The 15903-nt window shown below is 33.9% G+C and overlaps 2 pseudogenes; one reads left to right on the forward strand and one right to left on the reverse strand.

The window, feature by feature from the left end:
* Positions 1–2286: 2286 nt before the first annotated feature.
* Positions 2287–13150, forward strand: LOC126673645 (5'-3' exoribonuclease 4-like; annotated as a pseudogene).
* An 847-nt stretch (positions 13151–13997) lies between these two features.
* Positions 13998–14808, reverse strand: LOC126673644 (uncharacterized; annotated as a pseudogene).
* Between the last annotated feature and the right edge of the window lie 1095 nt (positions 14809–15903).

Consider the following 15903-nt stretch of genomic DNA (forward strand, 5'->3'; position numbering starts at 1 on the left):
AAATTTATCTTGCTGCTCTTTACAATCTTAAATGATATTTTATATGGAGAAAATTTTGAGATTTAGTATAATACAGTAATTGAACATCTCTTTTAAGTGAAACGCATTTGACAGACTATAAAAATAAAAATCAACCTGATGTGAACCTAGTGTGAACCTATATTAACTGAACTATTTTAGCTCAATTTTTAATCAAATTTAACTTGCTGCTCTTTACAATTTTAAATGACATTTTATATAGAGAGAATTTTAAAATTTGGTTTAATATACTAATTGAATATCTTTTTTAAGTGAAATGTATTTGACAGACTATAAAATCGAAAATCAACCTAATGTGAACCTAATGTGAACCTGATGTGAACTTATATCAACTGAACTACTTTAATTCAATTTTAAATCAAATTTGTCTTACTGTTCTTTACAATCTTAAATGATATACAAATTGAATATCTCTTTTAAGTGAAATGCATATGATAGTCCATAAAACCGAAAATGAACCTTATGTGAACCTGATGTGAACCTGTATCAACCGAACCACCTTAATTCAATTTTTTTACAAAATTTATTTTACTGCTCTTTACAATCGTATCTGATATTTTATATAGAGAAAATTTTGAGATATAGTCTATTATAAGAACTGGATAACTGTTTTTAAGTAAAATGTAATCGATAGTCTATAAAACTGAAAAGCAACTTGATGTGAACCGTATGCGAAATTTTGGGTGATAGATTATATATACATATTTGAGCAAACACGAATTCTATGAGGGAACAGAGACCAGTAAATTATCTCACTCAAGATCCCTTTTTCTTCCTTCCGTTGGTTTTTTTCCTCAATTATCTTCAATTTAACTACCCTGAAAACAAAAATTTAGAACTCAATTTAATAAATCAGACGGAAATAGATCATTATCCTTCTGCAAGTAAAAATTCACCAAATACTTGAAAATTAAAATTGAATAAAATTCTTAGTAATACGGCAACAAATTTAGAAACAAAACAATTTTCACAACACTAATGTGGATGAAACACTAATAAAATCGAAAATCAACCTAATGTGAACCTGATATGAACCTATATCAACTGAACTATTTTAATTCATTTTTTTAGAAAAATTATCTTACTACTCTTTACAATCTTATCTGATTTTTTTTATATATATAGAATTTTAAGATAAAATCTATTATAACAATTGAATAATTGTTTTTAAGTGAAATGTAATTGACAGTCTATAAAATCAAAAATATAAGAAAAAACTTACAAATAATTAAAATTTAGAAGTGACATTAACTTAAAGAAATTTTCATTTAGTGGATGATTACCTAAATAAAACACCAATTCAAATTACCAAATAATTTATGATACACATAATATAAATAAAACAAAACAAATTAAAAAAATAATTAAGATGTTTGACTTCAGATATTAAAATTCAATTAACAATTAAAATAGGAACCAACAATTTCCACTACAACCATAACATCAGGCTGTGGCAATCCTTCAAATTTAACCACATCTTCACTCTTTCACTCTGCCGTTTCAATCCCTTCCTTTTCCATTCTGAGCCTTTTCTTCACTGTAACTATCTCTTTCTCCACCATTTCAAGTTATTACTCTGTCGTTTCAAATCATTCTCTCAGTAATTCCTCCGCTTCTTTCTCAGCATTCTTCAGCTTCTATTGTGAAAATTGCTCTTTTCTTCTTTACCTCAATTGCTCCGGCCTCCGCGCCTCCTTTACTCATCTTTGATTGCTTAAGTTTTCTCAATATCCTACTGATTGATGCTCAGATTTGGTGAAATTGTGTTACCGGAGACCATGAAACCGATGTGAGGGTCGAAGAACGTTTGCGCGATCCATAAATAGCCGGCGAAGTCAGGTAGTAGTCGATGATGGATATAGATCTAGTTATAATAGGTGGAATAATTGTAGATCCAAGAATAAGGAGATGACAGGTGATCAGCCATACCTCCACCGGACCGCCATGAACTGCCATCTGACCGCCATCCCTCCGCCCAACTGTCGTCGTAGCTCCGCCGAAATGCTACATCGATAAAATGAAATTGTGTGAACCATTGTGTGATGTTAAAACTGTTACAGATGTTGATTTGGTTGAAGGTTATAAGTGTCTTATTTTATTTTGATTTTGGTTCATTTAGGATTATTGAGGGATTTGTGAAATATTTTTGATTTAGTTGAGAGATTACTGCAAAAATAAAAAACCTGAGGTAAAAACAATAGACATGACCATTTTTAGGGGATTTGTGTATATTACCCATATATAAATCGAATAACCAAAAAGGGTATTATCGTCCATTTCACTCCTTCCATTTCGTACCGACGACGTGAATCGCAGATCTCGAAACCTCTCTCTTTCTTCCCACCAAACCACCGTCTTCTCTTTAATCGAACCGGAGCTTCGAACCAAAACCAAGCCAGAACCGCGCCATGGGTGTACCGGCGTTTTACAGGTGGCTCGCCGACCGGTATGCACTAGCAATTGTCGATGTAATTGAAGATGAACCTAAAGAAGACATCAATGGCGTAACTAAACCTGTTGATGCCTCAAAACCTAACCCTAACGGTTTAGAATTTGATAATTTATACCTAGATATGAACGGTATCATTCATCCTTGTTTTCATCCGGAGAAAAGGGTAATTAATTATAAATTATTGTTAATTTGATCTTATGTTTAGAGTTTTTTTTTAATTGACTAATCTGTTGTTTGATGTTTGTAACAGCCGCTTCCTCCGACTTATGATGATGTTTTCAAGTCAATTTTTGAATACATTGATCATATATTCTCAATGGTTCGGCCTAGGAAGCTTCTATTTATGGCAATTGGTAAGAATTGTCAACAATTTATTTTTTTGTTACTTTTTGTATCTATTCATGGAGAATGGCTCAGTGAAGTTATTTAATTTTTGTAGATGGAGTTGCACCTAGAGCTAAAATGAATCAGCAACGGTCTCGTCGGTTTCGAGCTGCTAAAGATGCTGCCGAAGCAGTAAGAATTTTTTGTCATTATCATATAATTTAATTTGAAAGAATTGAATTCTATTATTCTAGTAACTATAATACTTCCTGGACATGATAATTGACTGAATAGAATAGGATTTTAACTGAAATCTTATAGGTTTAGACTTTCCATATCGAGTAGTTTTCAATAGTGGTTATCTTGCTTAGTGTATTACTTTTTATTTTTCTGATGTCTTAGGAAGCCGAGGAAGAAGGGCTCAGAAAAAGATTTGAGGCTGAAGGGAAGCTGTTATCCCGTACAGAAAAGCCTGAAACATCCGACTCTAATGTTATCACGCCCGGTACTCAATTCATGGCTGTGCTCTCAGTCGCACTTCAGTATTATATACATATGAGGTTGAACCACAGTCCAGGATGGAGGTATACAAAGGTGTGACTGGTGTTATCCTTTCCCCCAGTTAGTCCCTTCTAAGATCGGATCATTCCTTGCCTGTGGAGTAATCCCTTCTTTATTTCTTTTTTCGATAGACATCTGGCTTTCAGGATTCTTTGTCTCTAAATTTAATTATGGCGATGCATTGGGTAATTATTTGAAGGTTATTCTTTCTGATGCAAATGTTGCTGGTGAGGGAGAGCACAAAATTATGTCGTACATAAGATTACAACGTAACTTTCCTGGTTTTAATCCGAACACACGCCATTGTCTATATGGTCTGGTAAGCTTTTTCTAATCTCTAATAATGATTATCTCATCACTTTGACAATATCAATTACTTTCCTGGCATTTATTTATTATTCAGGTTTTTTTAATTTCTAATTTTATTTATTTTATCTTAACCAGGATGCTGATTTGATTATGCTGGCTTTAGCAACACATGAAATTCACTTTTCAATATTGAGAGAGGTTAGAGGCTCGTGACTTTATATGTGCATTTCATGATTCCAGCTCATTTTGTGCTCTTGGTTTATCCTTTTCTGGACATGCTCATGGTTAATTTTCTTTCGTTTGTTGACATGCTCATGTTTGATCTCAATATTCTATTTAACTTGTAGATGGTCACATTTCCTGGGCAACAAGAGAAGTGTTTTTCCTGCGGTCAATCTGGCCATCTCGCTGCTGATTGCCCTGGTAAGTCAGGGGATAACCCTCTGGATTGGAATGCACCAGATGATGCCCCAATTCACAAGAAGAAATATCAGGTTGGAGAGGAGATGCTTAAGAACTGATTTTTTTATTTTTGTCTAACCCATTGAATAATATTAAACTGCATCACTGTCCTCACAGTTCTCCACATTTGGGTGTTGCGAGAATATTTGCAATATGAATTGGATATTCCAAACCCTCCATTGGAGATCAACTTTGAGAGAATACTGGATGATTTTGTGTTCATGTGTTTCTTTGTTGGCAACGATTTCCTTCCGCATATGCCAACATTGGAAATTAGGGAGGTAAGCCAGCAGGCAGGAGCTGTCACTCTAAGGAATTGCATTTTCTAAGCCATGATATGATTTTTCTTTATTTGTTTTTAATTCCACAACATTGCTTGCTTATAATTGTTTGCAACCTATGTTTCTTCAGGGTGCTATTAATTTGTTGATGCACGTATACAGAAGGGAGTTTTCTGCAATGGGTGGTTATCTTACTGATGCGGGTGAGGTAATCTTTATTTTTTTTGACGTCATCTGTAGGCCTTCTAGATTGTGGATAATGGGTATTTTTTCTTTGGAAGTGGTTTATGTTTTCCCCCCTTAATATGTTCAGCACTAGATACTATAGCTAGTCGCTATCAATAGATAGGTCCTGGTTTCATTACCTTTTTTCTCATTAGGATTAGATGCATGCAATATAAATAGCGAATCTTATAGTGACAATGTTAAGGTTAATACTGAAGCTTCATTTATTCTTTTTAGTAGGTGTGTTCATGATTTTGTTGGGTAAAAGTACTGCTCCGATATATATATATATATATATATATATATATATATATATATATATATATATATTTATGTTTTAATTTTTTGAGTCTTGAAAACTTCTATTTGGAAGAAAGTACAGGTAAATTGACGCCTTTCTAAATAGTAGGTTCAAAAAAGCAGTTTAAAATTTTAAAAATTATTCAATCAATTAAATTTATTTTTTTCCAAACGTCAAGTGCCGTTTTTAAACTTAGTAAACTTCATGTATAGAGTAATGATAGAATTTGAACCATTTTAATTTTGCTGTAGCTTACTCAACATTTTGTTTTTGGGGCTATAAACTATAGTTAAACATTGCAAGAATGGCTTTAAACTAGTTCTTGAAAATCTTTTTTTTTTATAGTTTCTTTGCATAAGCTTTGTAAATTTCGTTAGACTCATGAGAATTTATCCTGTAAATTATCTGCTGTTTTGGGCATATTACAGATTCCAAATGCTATGATATATTCTCAATTCATATATGTTACTTCCAGTGGCATTGTTTTGTGCTGTATTATATGTTCAAATGCGATAATAATGGTCTAATTTTATATGGACAGGTTAATCTAGATAGAGTTGAACATTTTATCCAGTCTGTTGCAATTTATGAAGAGCAAATCTTTCAAAAAAGGACTCGTATACAGCAGGTGCATTCCTTTTTCATGTTCTGATGTCATTCACAAGAGCTATTAGTCATATGTACAAAATTTGTGAAATTTGGAAGAAGCACGTTAAGTAATTGAAATCTGTCATGTCTTGCTTCTTTAATGTACCGTGCGACGTACCTGTGCATTGCAGCAGGCATATTTGACACGCCTATTTGAATCAAATATTATAGTATTTCCGCTTTCATGTTATTTATATTACTTTTATAGAGTCTGTTCACAAAATGATTTAGCCCACTGTCACGATGGTATCCAATAGAATCGTACTCATTTTATTCAATCTTAATTACTATAATTGATGATTAGCATATCATGCCATTCCTTTAATCAAATAGAGTCCTCATCACAAGCTCCTTTTTTTCAAGTCATAGGACAATATTAAAACAAAAAATTAAAAATAATTGATCTGACTTTGAATGCAATTAATTGTTTTGAAATGAAGATATGAAGTTATTCATTCACAAAGTGAGATGGCTCAATTTAATTCGATACTTGGGTTGGAACACTCCATGCTTGTTATTACTTACTAATGACATGTTTTTAGCTGTTGATGCTACATGTGTTTCATTTTTAAATATTCCATATAATTTTTATGTCACATGTGCATTTCAAACTTTACTAAGCCCCTATGTCTCTGTTAGAGAAACAGTTACAATCCATTTATTGAAGTTAGAGAAATAGCGGCAGGTAAAGAGTTCATTTACATTTATTAAGATAGGAGATATAGTAGGGAAAAGAGTTTTGTCTTTATAGTTTTCATTATAATGCGGTATCTTTTATTTCCTGTCCTTTTATTCTTTTCATTTCAAGTACATTAACCCTTTTTTCAATACTTGTGCTATTTAATTTATTTCAGTATTTCGAGAATAATGAGGAGGCGAAACTCAAAGCAAGAAGAGAGGTCTCTGAAGAGATGCAAACACCTGCTGCAGACAAGGTTTGTGATGATAATAATTTGTTGCTCGGATGCACTCTCAAAATTAAGAAATGAGATAACTATTATTGAGTACAAGAATTTGTTTAGATTTTTAAATAGATTTACAACTAAAGCAATTAGCCAGTTTTGTTAAAAGCACCTGCCTTGTGCGCTTGCAGCGCACCTTTAATGAAGCGCACACGTTTTGGTGTAAGCGCTGCGAACAAAGTGCAAAGTGCTTTATTAAATTGGTTTCTTTTATTTCTTAAGATATGAAAGGATAAAATAGTATTTGAAAATACTCTCTATGTCCATAATTGATTGGCTAATATCTAAAATACCTTTAATTGAATTAGTTCTAGTCAACTAAATTTAATTGATTATGGTTTTAATAAGAACAACAATAACGATTTTTGATAGTGCCAATATTATATGTTTTTATGAGTCGTTTTGAATCACCATTTTAATAAAAGTGCATTGGATTGATGAATGAATCATTTAATAAGAGTATTTTAGATAGGTGTAAGTCAAATAAATAAGCCTATCAATTGTGGATGGAGGGAGTACTAATTAAGTCAAATAATGTGTTTAATTTAAATCATAAAAGCTAGGATAAACATTTAAGGGTTCTTGATATTTCTTTTGTTTCCATCTCTTTTTTTTTTTTAACGTTGGTGAGAGATACTTTAGGCTGCATTTCTCTGTATTAAGAACCAGGGACAAACTCTGAACCCAGTAGAATCACAAGAAATGTAACCAACTTAGGATAGTCAGCTGCAAATTCAAATGGCTTTACCTCACAACTTCAACTCAAAGATCTTGAGCGGGACTGGATTATAATGAGATTGATGTTGAAGGATATGAATCTAATATTCATGAGGAACTATGTGTTGAGGACTGGGGGTTAGATTCTAATAATGAGTTTAGTTTGAGAATATTAGTTAATTATTAGCTTTAATATTAGATGTTTAGACTCAATCTTTATTCCTAATGTCAGAGAGATTTTCTGTTAAGGCTATTGAGTTTTCTATTATCATGCGAGTTGATTTTTCACAAGTTTAGTAGTTATTGCCTCATTGGAAATTGGATTTGTTAAAGAATTATGTTTTTAGCACATTATTTTAATAGTAATTAGTTCTATTAATATCTTATCCCTTGCTTCATTCAAGTGAGCATTTTTTTTTTGCACAATACACCTTCCTTAAGAATTGGGAAGGTCTATCCCCTCAAGTGAGCCTTTCACTTTTAATTGCACTGCAATTAATAATTGCTTCACACATGAGTCTTTTGGCCATAGATATAAAAGTCAGCCGTGTTCAGTTTCACCCAGGAGACAATGGCAAATTTTTGCTCGGTAGTTGGTACCAAGGTACAATTTTGCAGAGTTGTGATTTTGAAAGCACCATCCTATTGACGATGCAATGCATGATTTTCTATATAAAGCTAAATCCAAATTTGAATAATTCTGTTTGCTTTTGAGGTTTGAGTTCCTCTGTATTAATTGTAATTTGCAAAAAGATACTTGTTTTCTTGCGACATATTATGTTGTGATCCAAGGTGGGTCAGTTAAGGACAAGAGCATCCCATTTTTAGTCCCCTCATGTTGGAGCATGTTGCTATTTTACTTATACACTGATTTGAAAATTTCTTTCTCTTATAATTTTGATTCCAGGTTAAGTTAGGGGAGCCTGGTTACAAAGAAAGATACTATGCTGAGAAATTTGGTCTAACAACTCCTGATGAAATCGACAAAGTTAGAAAAGACGTGGTAAGTTAATGTTTTAGTATGAAGCGATTATGTGCAACTTCATTTTTTATGTTAGACCTTGATCGTCTGCTGTAGCTTTGGCCTATCCTTCCCTTTTCCAAAACCAAAATAAGAAAGTTTTTTAGCTCACTGTTTGTTATTCCCTTTCTATTTCTATAATTTTTCCGAATGACGATTCAAGTACCAGTGCAGACTTCAGAATAAGTATTGATAGTTGTTTGGTGCAGGTTTTGAAGTATGTAGAAGGTTTGTGTTGGGTTTGCCGCTATTACTACCAAGGTGTTTGCTCTTGGCAATGGTTAGTTCAATTGTGGCTTAAATTAACATAACCGGATTTTTGACTTGTAAATGTACCTTTCCTGAATCGATGTCTAAGTAAATACATCTGAACACTCTTTATTGGTGCACATTTATCATGTACAAATTGTAATGACATGGTTAAGATTCCTTTTGGAGCTTTGGTAAAAATCTGAGAAAAGAAAAGGAGGGATAGTACTTTTAGCTGAATTTAATTTTAAGTAGTTCAATCCTTTTTTTGTTCTGGTTTTTGCCTGAGCTTTAAGGTAAATATGACTTCCCTTCTAGAACATGCAGTATGCAGTGCTAGAAGTCCTGAATAAGATTTTAACCACTTTGGAAGCACATTGTTAATATTCTGACTCAATTGATACTACTTGCTTTCTCTTTCTTCAGGTTTTATCCATACCATTATGCTCCATTTGCCTCTGATCTGAAGGGTCTTGCTGAATTGGAAATAACCTTCTTTTTAGGAGAGCCATTTAAACCCTTTGATCAGCTAATGGGAACCCTACCAGCTGCAAGGCATGGGCACTCTCCCACTTTCACTCCCCCTCCTTTGCTTATGTCATTGTTTTGTCCTATACAGAGTTTTCAATTGATATGTTCTGACTGAAAATGGGGCATGCTGCAGTTCTAATGCTCTGCCAGAAGCTTATCAGAAATTGATGACCGAACCTTCATCGCCAATTTCTAATTTTTTTCCCTCAGGTAGTTTTGATTTTATATCATTAATCAACTTTCTTTTTTGTGAAATGCTTGGTATCGCAAATTTTCTCAGACTACTTTTTATGGGCAGAGTTTGAGATTGACATGAATGGAAAACGCTTTGCCTGGCAGGTTAATATTTATCTAGCCAGCATGTTTTCTGAGATTGCTATTATTTGCAATTGGAGTAATATAAGTTTTCTTGCATTACTTTGTTGGAATTCAGGGAATTGCTAAATTGCCATTCATAGATGAGAGGAAATTGCTTGGCCAAACAAAGAAACTTGAAGGCACTTTAACGGTCTGAATCATGTGCCCTAAATTATTAGTTTATTGTTTTGATTTGATACTGTTCTTCTATGTATTCAGCTATATAAAGTTCTGGCTTTTACTGTGCAGTTTAGTTGCAAATAGAAGCTAGTATATCATCATGCACTCCTATGTAATGGCCATTTTAGTGGAGGATTGTTTTTTATGTTCAGATGTTAAAATGTTGATGTTTTCAGCCAAGCTTTTTAACCAGTATGTAAAAACTGTCTGTTTAAGTATCCAATTATGTTTTGAGAGATTACTAGTTGGAGTTGGAGAAACATTAGTTAGACAAAAAACCTTCAGTGTTACTTCTATTTATTTCAGGTTAAGAAGACAAGTGCTCCATGTATATGGAAAGCTTCAATTTTTTGCTAAAGTTAGATACTGTTAATATAAGTAAATTTTTGAAAAAAGATGGAAGCTGTCGACATACTTTTTAGATTGTGGTATCATGTGATATTTAGTAGCAAAGCACCGCTGCATTAGAAGATGGTGGCAAGCCTCTTTCATGAATTTCACTTTAAATGATTTCTTGATGTCAGCATATTTGTGTGGATATGATTCCGGCAGTGCTAAAATTTTACATTGGTAATTTGCAGGAGGAGGAACGGCGCCGAAATAGTGTTATGTTTGATTTACTTTATGTCCATCCTGCTCATCCTATGGCTGCACAAGTCATCTCATATTATAAAGGTTATTTTGGCTTACCACCATCTCAAAGATTAGCTTGGACAATAGACCCAAACGCCAGGTTAGTTGATTTCTACGATAATTGATCATTGAGTTGAAATGCTTTTGCTCACTTTCGTGGAAAATGTTTACTGTGTTTTGGAACTCATTTATTAGCGCCATGTTGCAGTGGTGGGATGAATGGATATATTTGGTTATATGAGAGGAATGGATTGAGGAGTACAATCACTTCCCCTGTCAATGGATTGCCCCGTATAGAACGTAACCAAGTGTTGTAAGTTCTCTTTTGTTAATTCTGCTTTGGGAAATTGATGTTCAATTTCATCATGCTGAGCATTCTTGCTTTGCAGAAATGTCGCATATCTTAACCCTGCGAATCATAGACACATTCCTGAACTTCCCAGTGGCGTGATCATGCCTGAAAAGGTACATGCTTGTAAATTTGGTCAGTTCATGTTGTTTTGGATTTGAAAAGCTCCGGTATGACCAATCATCTGGACATTGCTTCTGCCAATGCACAATATGAAACGAATAATAAAACAATGAATACATTGGATGTTGTGTCCTTTACACTAGAAATAATTGGAGCTGTGAACTGTACATTTGTGTATATTTTTCTCTGGCAGATGATGGAACAATGCTCTATGTTTATGAATATATTTTGGTTATGTTGACATTTTTTCATGCTTGGGTAATCTGAGATGCAAGTTTCTTAACTGAGTGTATTCCTTGACAGATTTTAGTCTTTGGAAACTCTGCATCCCAAAGTATTGGACATAAGTTTTATCTGAAAGAGCAAGGATGTTTACATACAGTTTTTACTCTGCGTAGCATTATCAATTGTTCATTTCCATTTTTGATGTGTGATTTTGATTGCAGATTGTAAAAACTACAAATGTTAAACCATTCCCCACGTTATGGCATGAGGATAATAGTGGTCGGCGCCAGCAAGGCAGAGAAAGGTATAATTGTTAGTCAGCATGAAATGATAGATTTTGCATGGGCACAGACTGTTTCTTCCTCCCCGTTAGCATCTCTTGTTAGAGATGTGGATGGGATTATGAGCTTATTTGATTTTTTTTTCTTTGAACAATGGTCACACTTAATGAGCCGGTGTAGTGCACCCTGCATAGTAATTGATTTTTTTTTCTATTACTAGATTTTAAGTTAATAATGTTCCGAGTCGAGTTTGTGACAATTTCAAATCAAGTTTTACAGCTCTTAAACTAATATGCAACTCTGCGGGAATGAACCCAAAATAAGGTTTTCTATCTATATGGTTGGTGAAGCGAAAATTCCATAAGCTGTCAATTTGTCATTAAAAATCAATACCTTCTATAAAGTAGTTTGAAAAATTTAATTTGGAGTGACATGAGGTGTCATCAACTTGAGTGTAGTATTATTGAGGCTGCTTGTGTTTTACAGATGAGAGTAGTGTCAAATTGAATAGTTTGCATTTCAAGTAACTTAAGAGTAGCTCGACTTGTTTAAACCCTTGACTGGGGGAAGAGGCGACAGTTATAATAGTTTTATATTTTCTTTAAAGAACGTACAGTTGGTAAGGTTGCTTGACAAACTAAAAAATATACTAATTGTGTTATATCGTTATTTTTTAATCACAATTTTAGTTCTCATTTGGATTAATGAAATAAATTAGAGCTACTCGCTTAGCCCTTCGTCGTGTTTTCTGAAATGCACGTCTGTTTACAGGTCTCAAGTACCACGAGCAATAGCTGGCCCTTTATTGGGTGAGGCAGCTCATCGTCTTCTCAAGAACACACTTAATATCAGACCTAATGGTTCACCTTCCAAAACTTTTGAGCATCAGCCATATAGTAATCTCCCAGGCCATCCTACATATAACAGACCTAGACCAGCTGGACCTTCTGGTTATGGAAGGGGTTACAGTGGTGAGCCGAACAGTTATTATGGTAACCAAAATAACCAGCACGGTCTGATGAATAATCCTAGACCTATTCTGTTGGCAAATGGTGTGTCCAACAACCGAACCAACTTTAGGGCGGCTCATGATAGGGGACAATACTATGACCAGTACCATGATGGGATGTCTACTTTGAATCTGGAAGAGAATGTCAGAAGCAGGTCTCCGGCAGTAATGTCACAGCGCATACAAAATACAGGATACAGTCCGAACGCACATCAGCAGTTTGGGCAGAACATGGGCCCTCTTCCATCACCGCCCACCAAATGGATCGGTAAAGCTGAAGGAAATGCTGAGCTGTACTTCAGACAAGAAATAGCCCAAAGGGTTGCACATGAGAAGCAGACTTATCAGGTCAGGACACCATCAATTCAGGAAAGGCCAAATCATCAACAAATCTCAGCGCTAAATCATCAACAAATCTCAGAGCTAAATCATCAATAATATATTTGATTTGGCTAAAAATGTTTTGTGCTAGAGGTGTTCCTGTTCAGCAGCAAAAGTGCGAGTTCTCCACTTAAGAGCAAGATTTTGAAGAACTTGCCCGTCGGGGTGAACAAATAGCTGTTCCTGCAATGTACCCGGTACCTATTTGCCGTTTTATTTTGGAGTGATAAGGTGCAATGACGAGGACATTATAGCAATGACGTGGGCATCGTAGCAGATATTTCATGTTTCTGAATTTCTCATTTGCCGGAATGTGAGAAGTGTTTGATATTGTTCCGATGGTGGTTCGGTTTGAGTCAGTAGGATACTTGCTCCCTCCCAGTAAGTATTTCATTGGAGGAAGTGTTTAAATGTATCTAATGTCATAGATGATGTAATTAGTTACCGACACAATCCGCCTCTTGTATTTGTTTATTCTCTCGTGCACTCTTATTTCAATCTTCATAAAGAAAATAGACTTTCATTTGTCAGCTGTATGTAAAACAGTTTTAACAGTATTGGAACATTCATACTGAGGCAGGTCTGTCGAGCTTCAAAGCTCTAGCTTGTGTGTTATACTTGACTGATGCACGTCATGCACAAGAGTAGTGGATTCTTTCTTTTTGGTTTACATAGAATGTTAAGGGTTTGAAGCAGCAGTAACAATGCAGGAAATAACTTAAGCAAGAAGTTAACTTGTTCTTGTGCAGTTATTGCATCAGGTTTTGGACAATTAGTATGCTGCTGTTGGTATCATTTTTGATTTTGCACATGAAGGGTCATGTTTTTTCCTTAACAACTGAATGAACATAGATGCCTTAAATCCCTTAATCTTCTCAAGGCATCGCTTGGTTGGAGGTAACTATGCTAAGAAAGTAGAACTTTTCCGAGAGTAAAATTTATGGTTCACTTGGTTCCGTCCTTAAAAAAAATACTTTCTTTCTACTAGTGAACTGAACCTAGGTAAGTTTTATTGTATACTATTAACTTTATATTTAATTACTCTAATTAATTAATGAGAATTTTAGTGTTTTCAATCTTCAATAAATAAAAATAAAATGAAACTTCTGAAAAGTTAACAAGTGAATAACACAAACATATTAATTATTTTTTGCTAAATAGTTATACATCGCAACAACGGTTGTGCCACGTCCTTTGCTAATGAGACATTGCAATGTTAGGATGATAATTAAATATTTTAATATTGTAAATATTCATTATCTTATTGTAAAAATGACACAAACGACTGCGTAGAATAAACACTCATTTGAATAATAATTTCTTTTCAAAAAGAGCAATGTGAAAGTATATAATTTTGAAGGAAATAAGACCTAAATATGAGTTGAATCTATTTGCAAGTATCATAATTAAAAACTAAACACAATACAATAAGCAGAATACAGAAAAAAGAAATTTCTGATCATCATTGTAAAAAATAGCCAGACAAGAACAAAGCAAAGAACAAAAACAAGGAGCCATATATCAAAATAGCCTTCTGCCCAGAAGTAAGCGAGTTACCTCCCAATCCGAACTGCTGATTCTGAGCAAAACCAGCAATCTCAACACTCTTACTCACAAAGAAACTCTTAGCAGCTCCGCAAGTCGGACATCTCCAATCCTCCGGCAGCTTCTCAAACTGAAATCCGGGAGCAATTGGGTATGATGGGTCACCCGCAGATTCATCATATTTGTACCCACACGATCTGCACTCGTAAATACCAGTATTCAACACGGCAAATTTCTCCTCCATCCTCCTCTCATCGAATGTCTGCTCCGTCTCCGCCGCTTCGGGTGGCGCCTCAGTTAGTGGCGGCGGTGGAGGAGGAGGAGGAGTGGGTTGGTCGGAGATGGGTGGTTTGTCTTCTTTGGAGACATCAATTGAGTGGGAGTACAAAATGGGGTTTATGAAGAGAAAGAAATGGGGATTTGGTGAGGTAAATTTTGGGTTTTGGAGGTGAGATTTGGGAGAAGTGGAATAAAAAAGTGGGTCTTGTAGCTGCACAAGCCATTAACAATCTAATTTGGTTATGTTCTTTGTGTGCAATTTTAATTGTAAGAGAGTTAGTTAGAATTAGTGATTGTGGGTGGAGGAGAAATGAAGAGGATCCATTGTAAGGCATATGCTGTTATTTGGAAGGAAACTAGGATAAGGTGGGGGAAGGTGGTTCCAAGGCAATCAATTTTTCTCCATAAGGAAAAGTTTTCTTCATGGTTCCTCAAACTTTACTAAATTTGCTTTTCCATATTTCAACTTTTTTAGTCTTTCAATTGCTTTAAGCTGAACTCCTGAAATTTTGCATTTATGATTTGAGTAGCAATTTGCTCCTTCAACTTGTAAGCAATAGCAATTAGAAAATTTTATAGGCAAATTAGTCATAAAATTGCTGGTTATAGTCAATTAATTCGATTTGACAAATTAGTTTACAAATTGAGGAGGCAAATTGCCAATTGAAAGGCAATTAGCTTATAAATTGAGGAGGCAAATTGTAAAAATGATTAATTGATCATGATTATCAACTTTATGATTAGTTTGCCCAAAAAATTAATATATGTGCTAATTAACTATTAATTACTACAAAACTAATTATCTATAGTAACTATAGTATAATGAGTTTAAATTTTATATAATAATTACATCATTTAAAATAATTAAATATATTATATTATGCTAAAACAATATATTTATGTATGATAATTTTATTTAATTACTTAGTAAATAGTATCAATTACCAACTGTTGATTTCTTAAAAATGAATCATTATATATAGACATCGGTTTAAGATATAATAATAAATAACAACTAATTATATTCATTTACTAAATACTTAAATAGTAGTTCATTTTCAACAACTCAAATTTTATTTTTAAAAAGGTTGATTCAAAACATCTATTTTAATTATTTAGCATATTTAAAATCAGATGATTTTTATTCAAAAATATTTAAAAAAATTCAAAGTAGTAAATTTGAGAAAAGAATTACCTAACTTTGTATTACAAATTAATAAATTTAACAAAACTTGAATATTATTGACATAATTTGGCTTAGCTTGTTACCGTCCACAAACGACATGTCATTTAGTAGGTAATTACTGTCAGCCATTTCCCGTCCGGATTCACCGCAATCACACAACGGAAACAACGCCAGAAATAATAAAGTCTTAGCGCGTAGACAACACGCAGCGAAGTTAGAAAGTGGGTAAACGAGTCCCCCTCCCATAAAACTCTCTACCACGAAAACCAACCC

The sequence above is a fragment of the Mercurialis annua genome, linkage group LG3 (assembly GCF_937616625.2).
Source record: "Mercurialis annua linkage group LG3, ddMerAnnu1.2, whole genome shotgun sequence".
Taxonomy (NCBI): domain Eukaryota; kingdom Viridiplantae; phylum Streptophyta; class Magnoliopsida; order Malpighiales; family Euphorbiaceae; genus Mercurialis; species Mercurialis annua.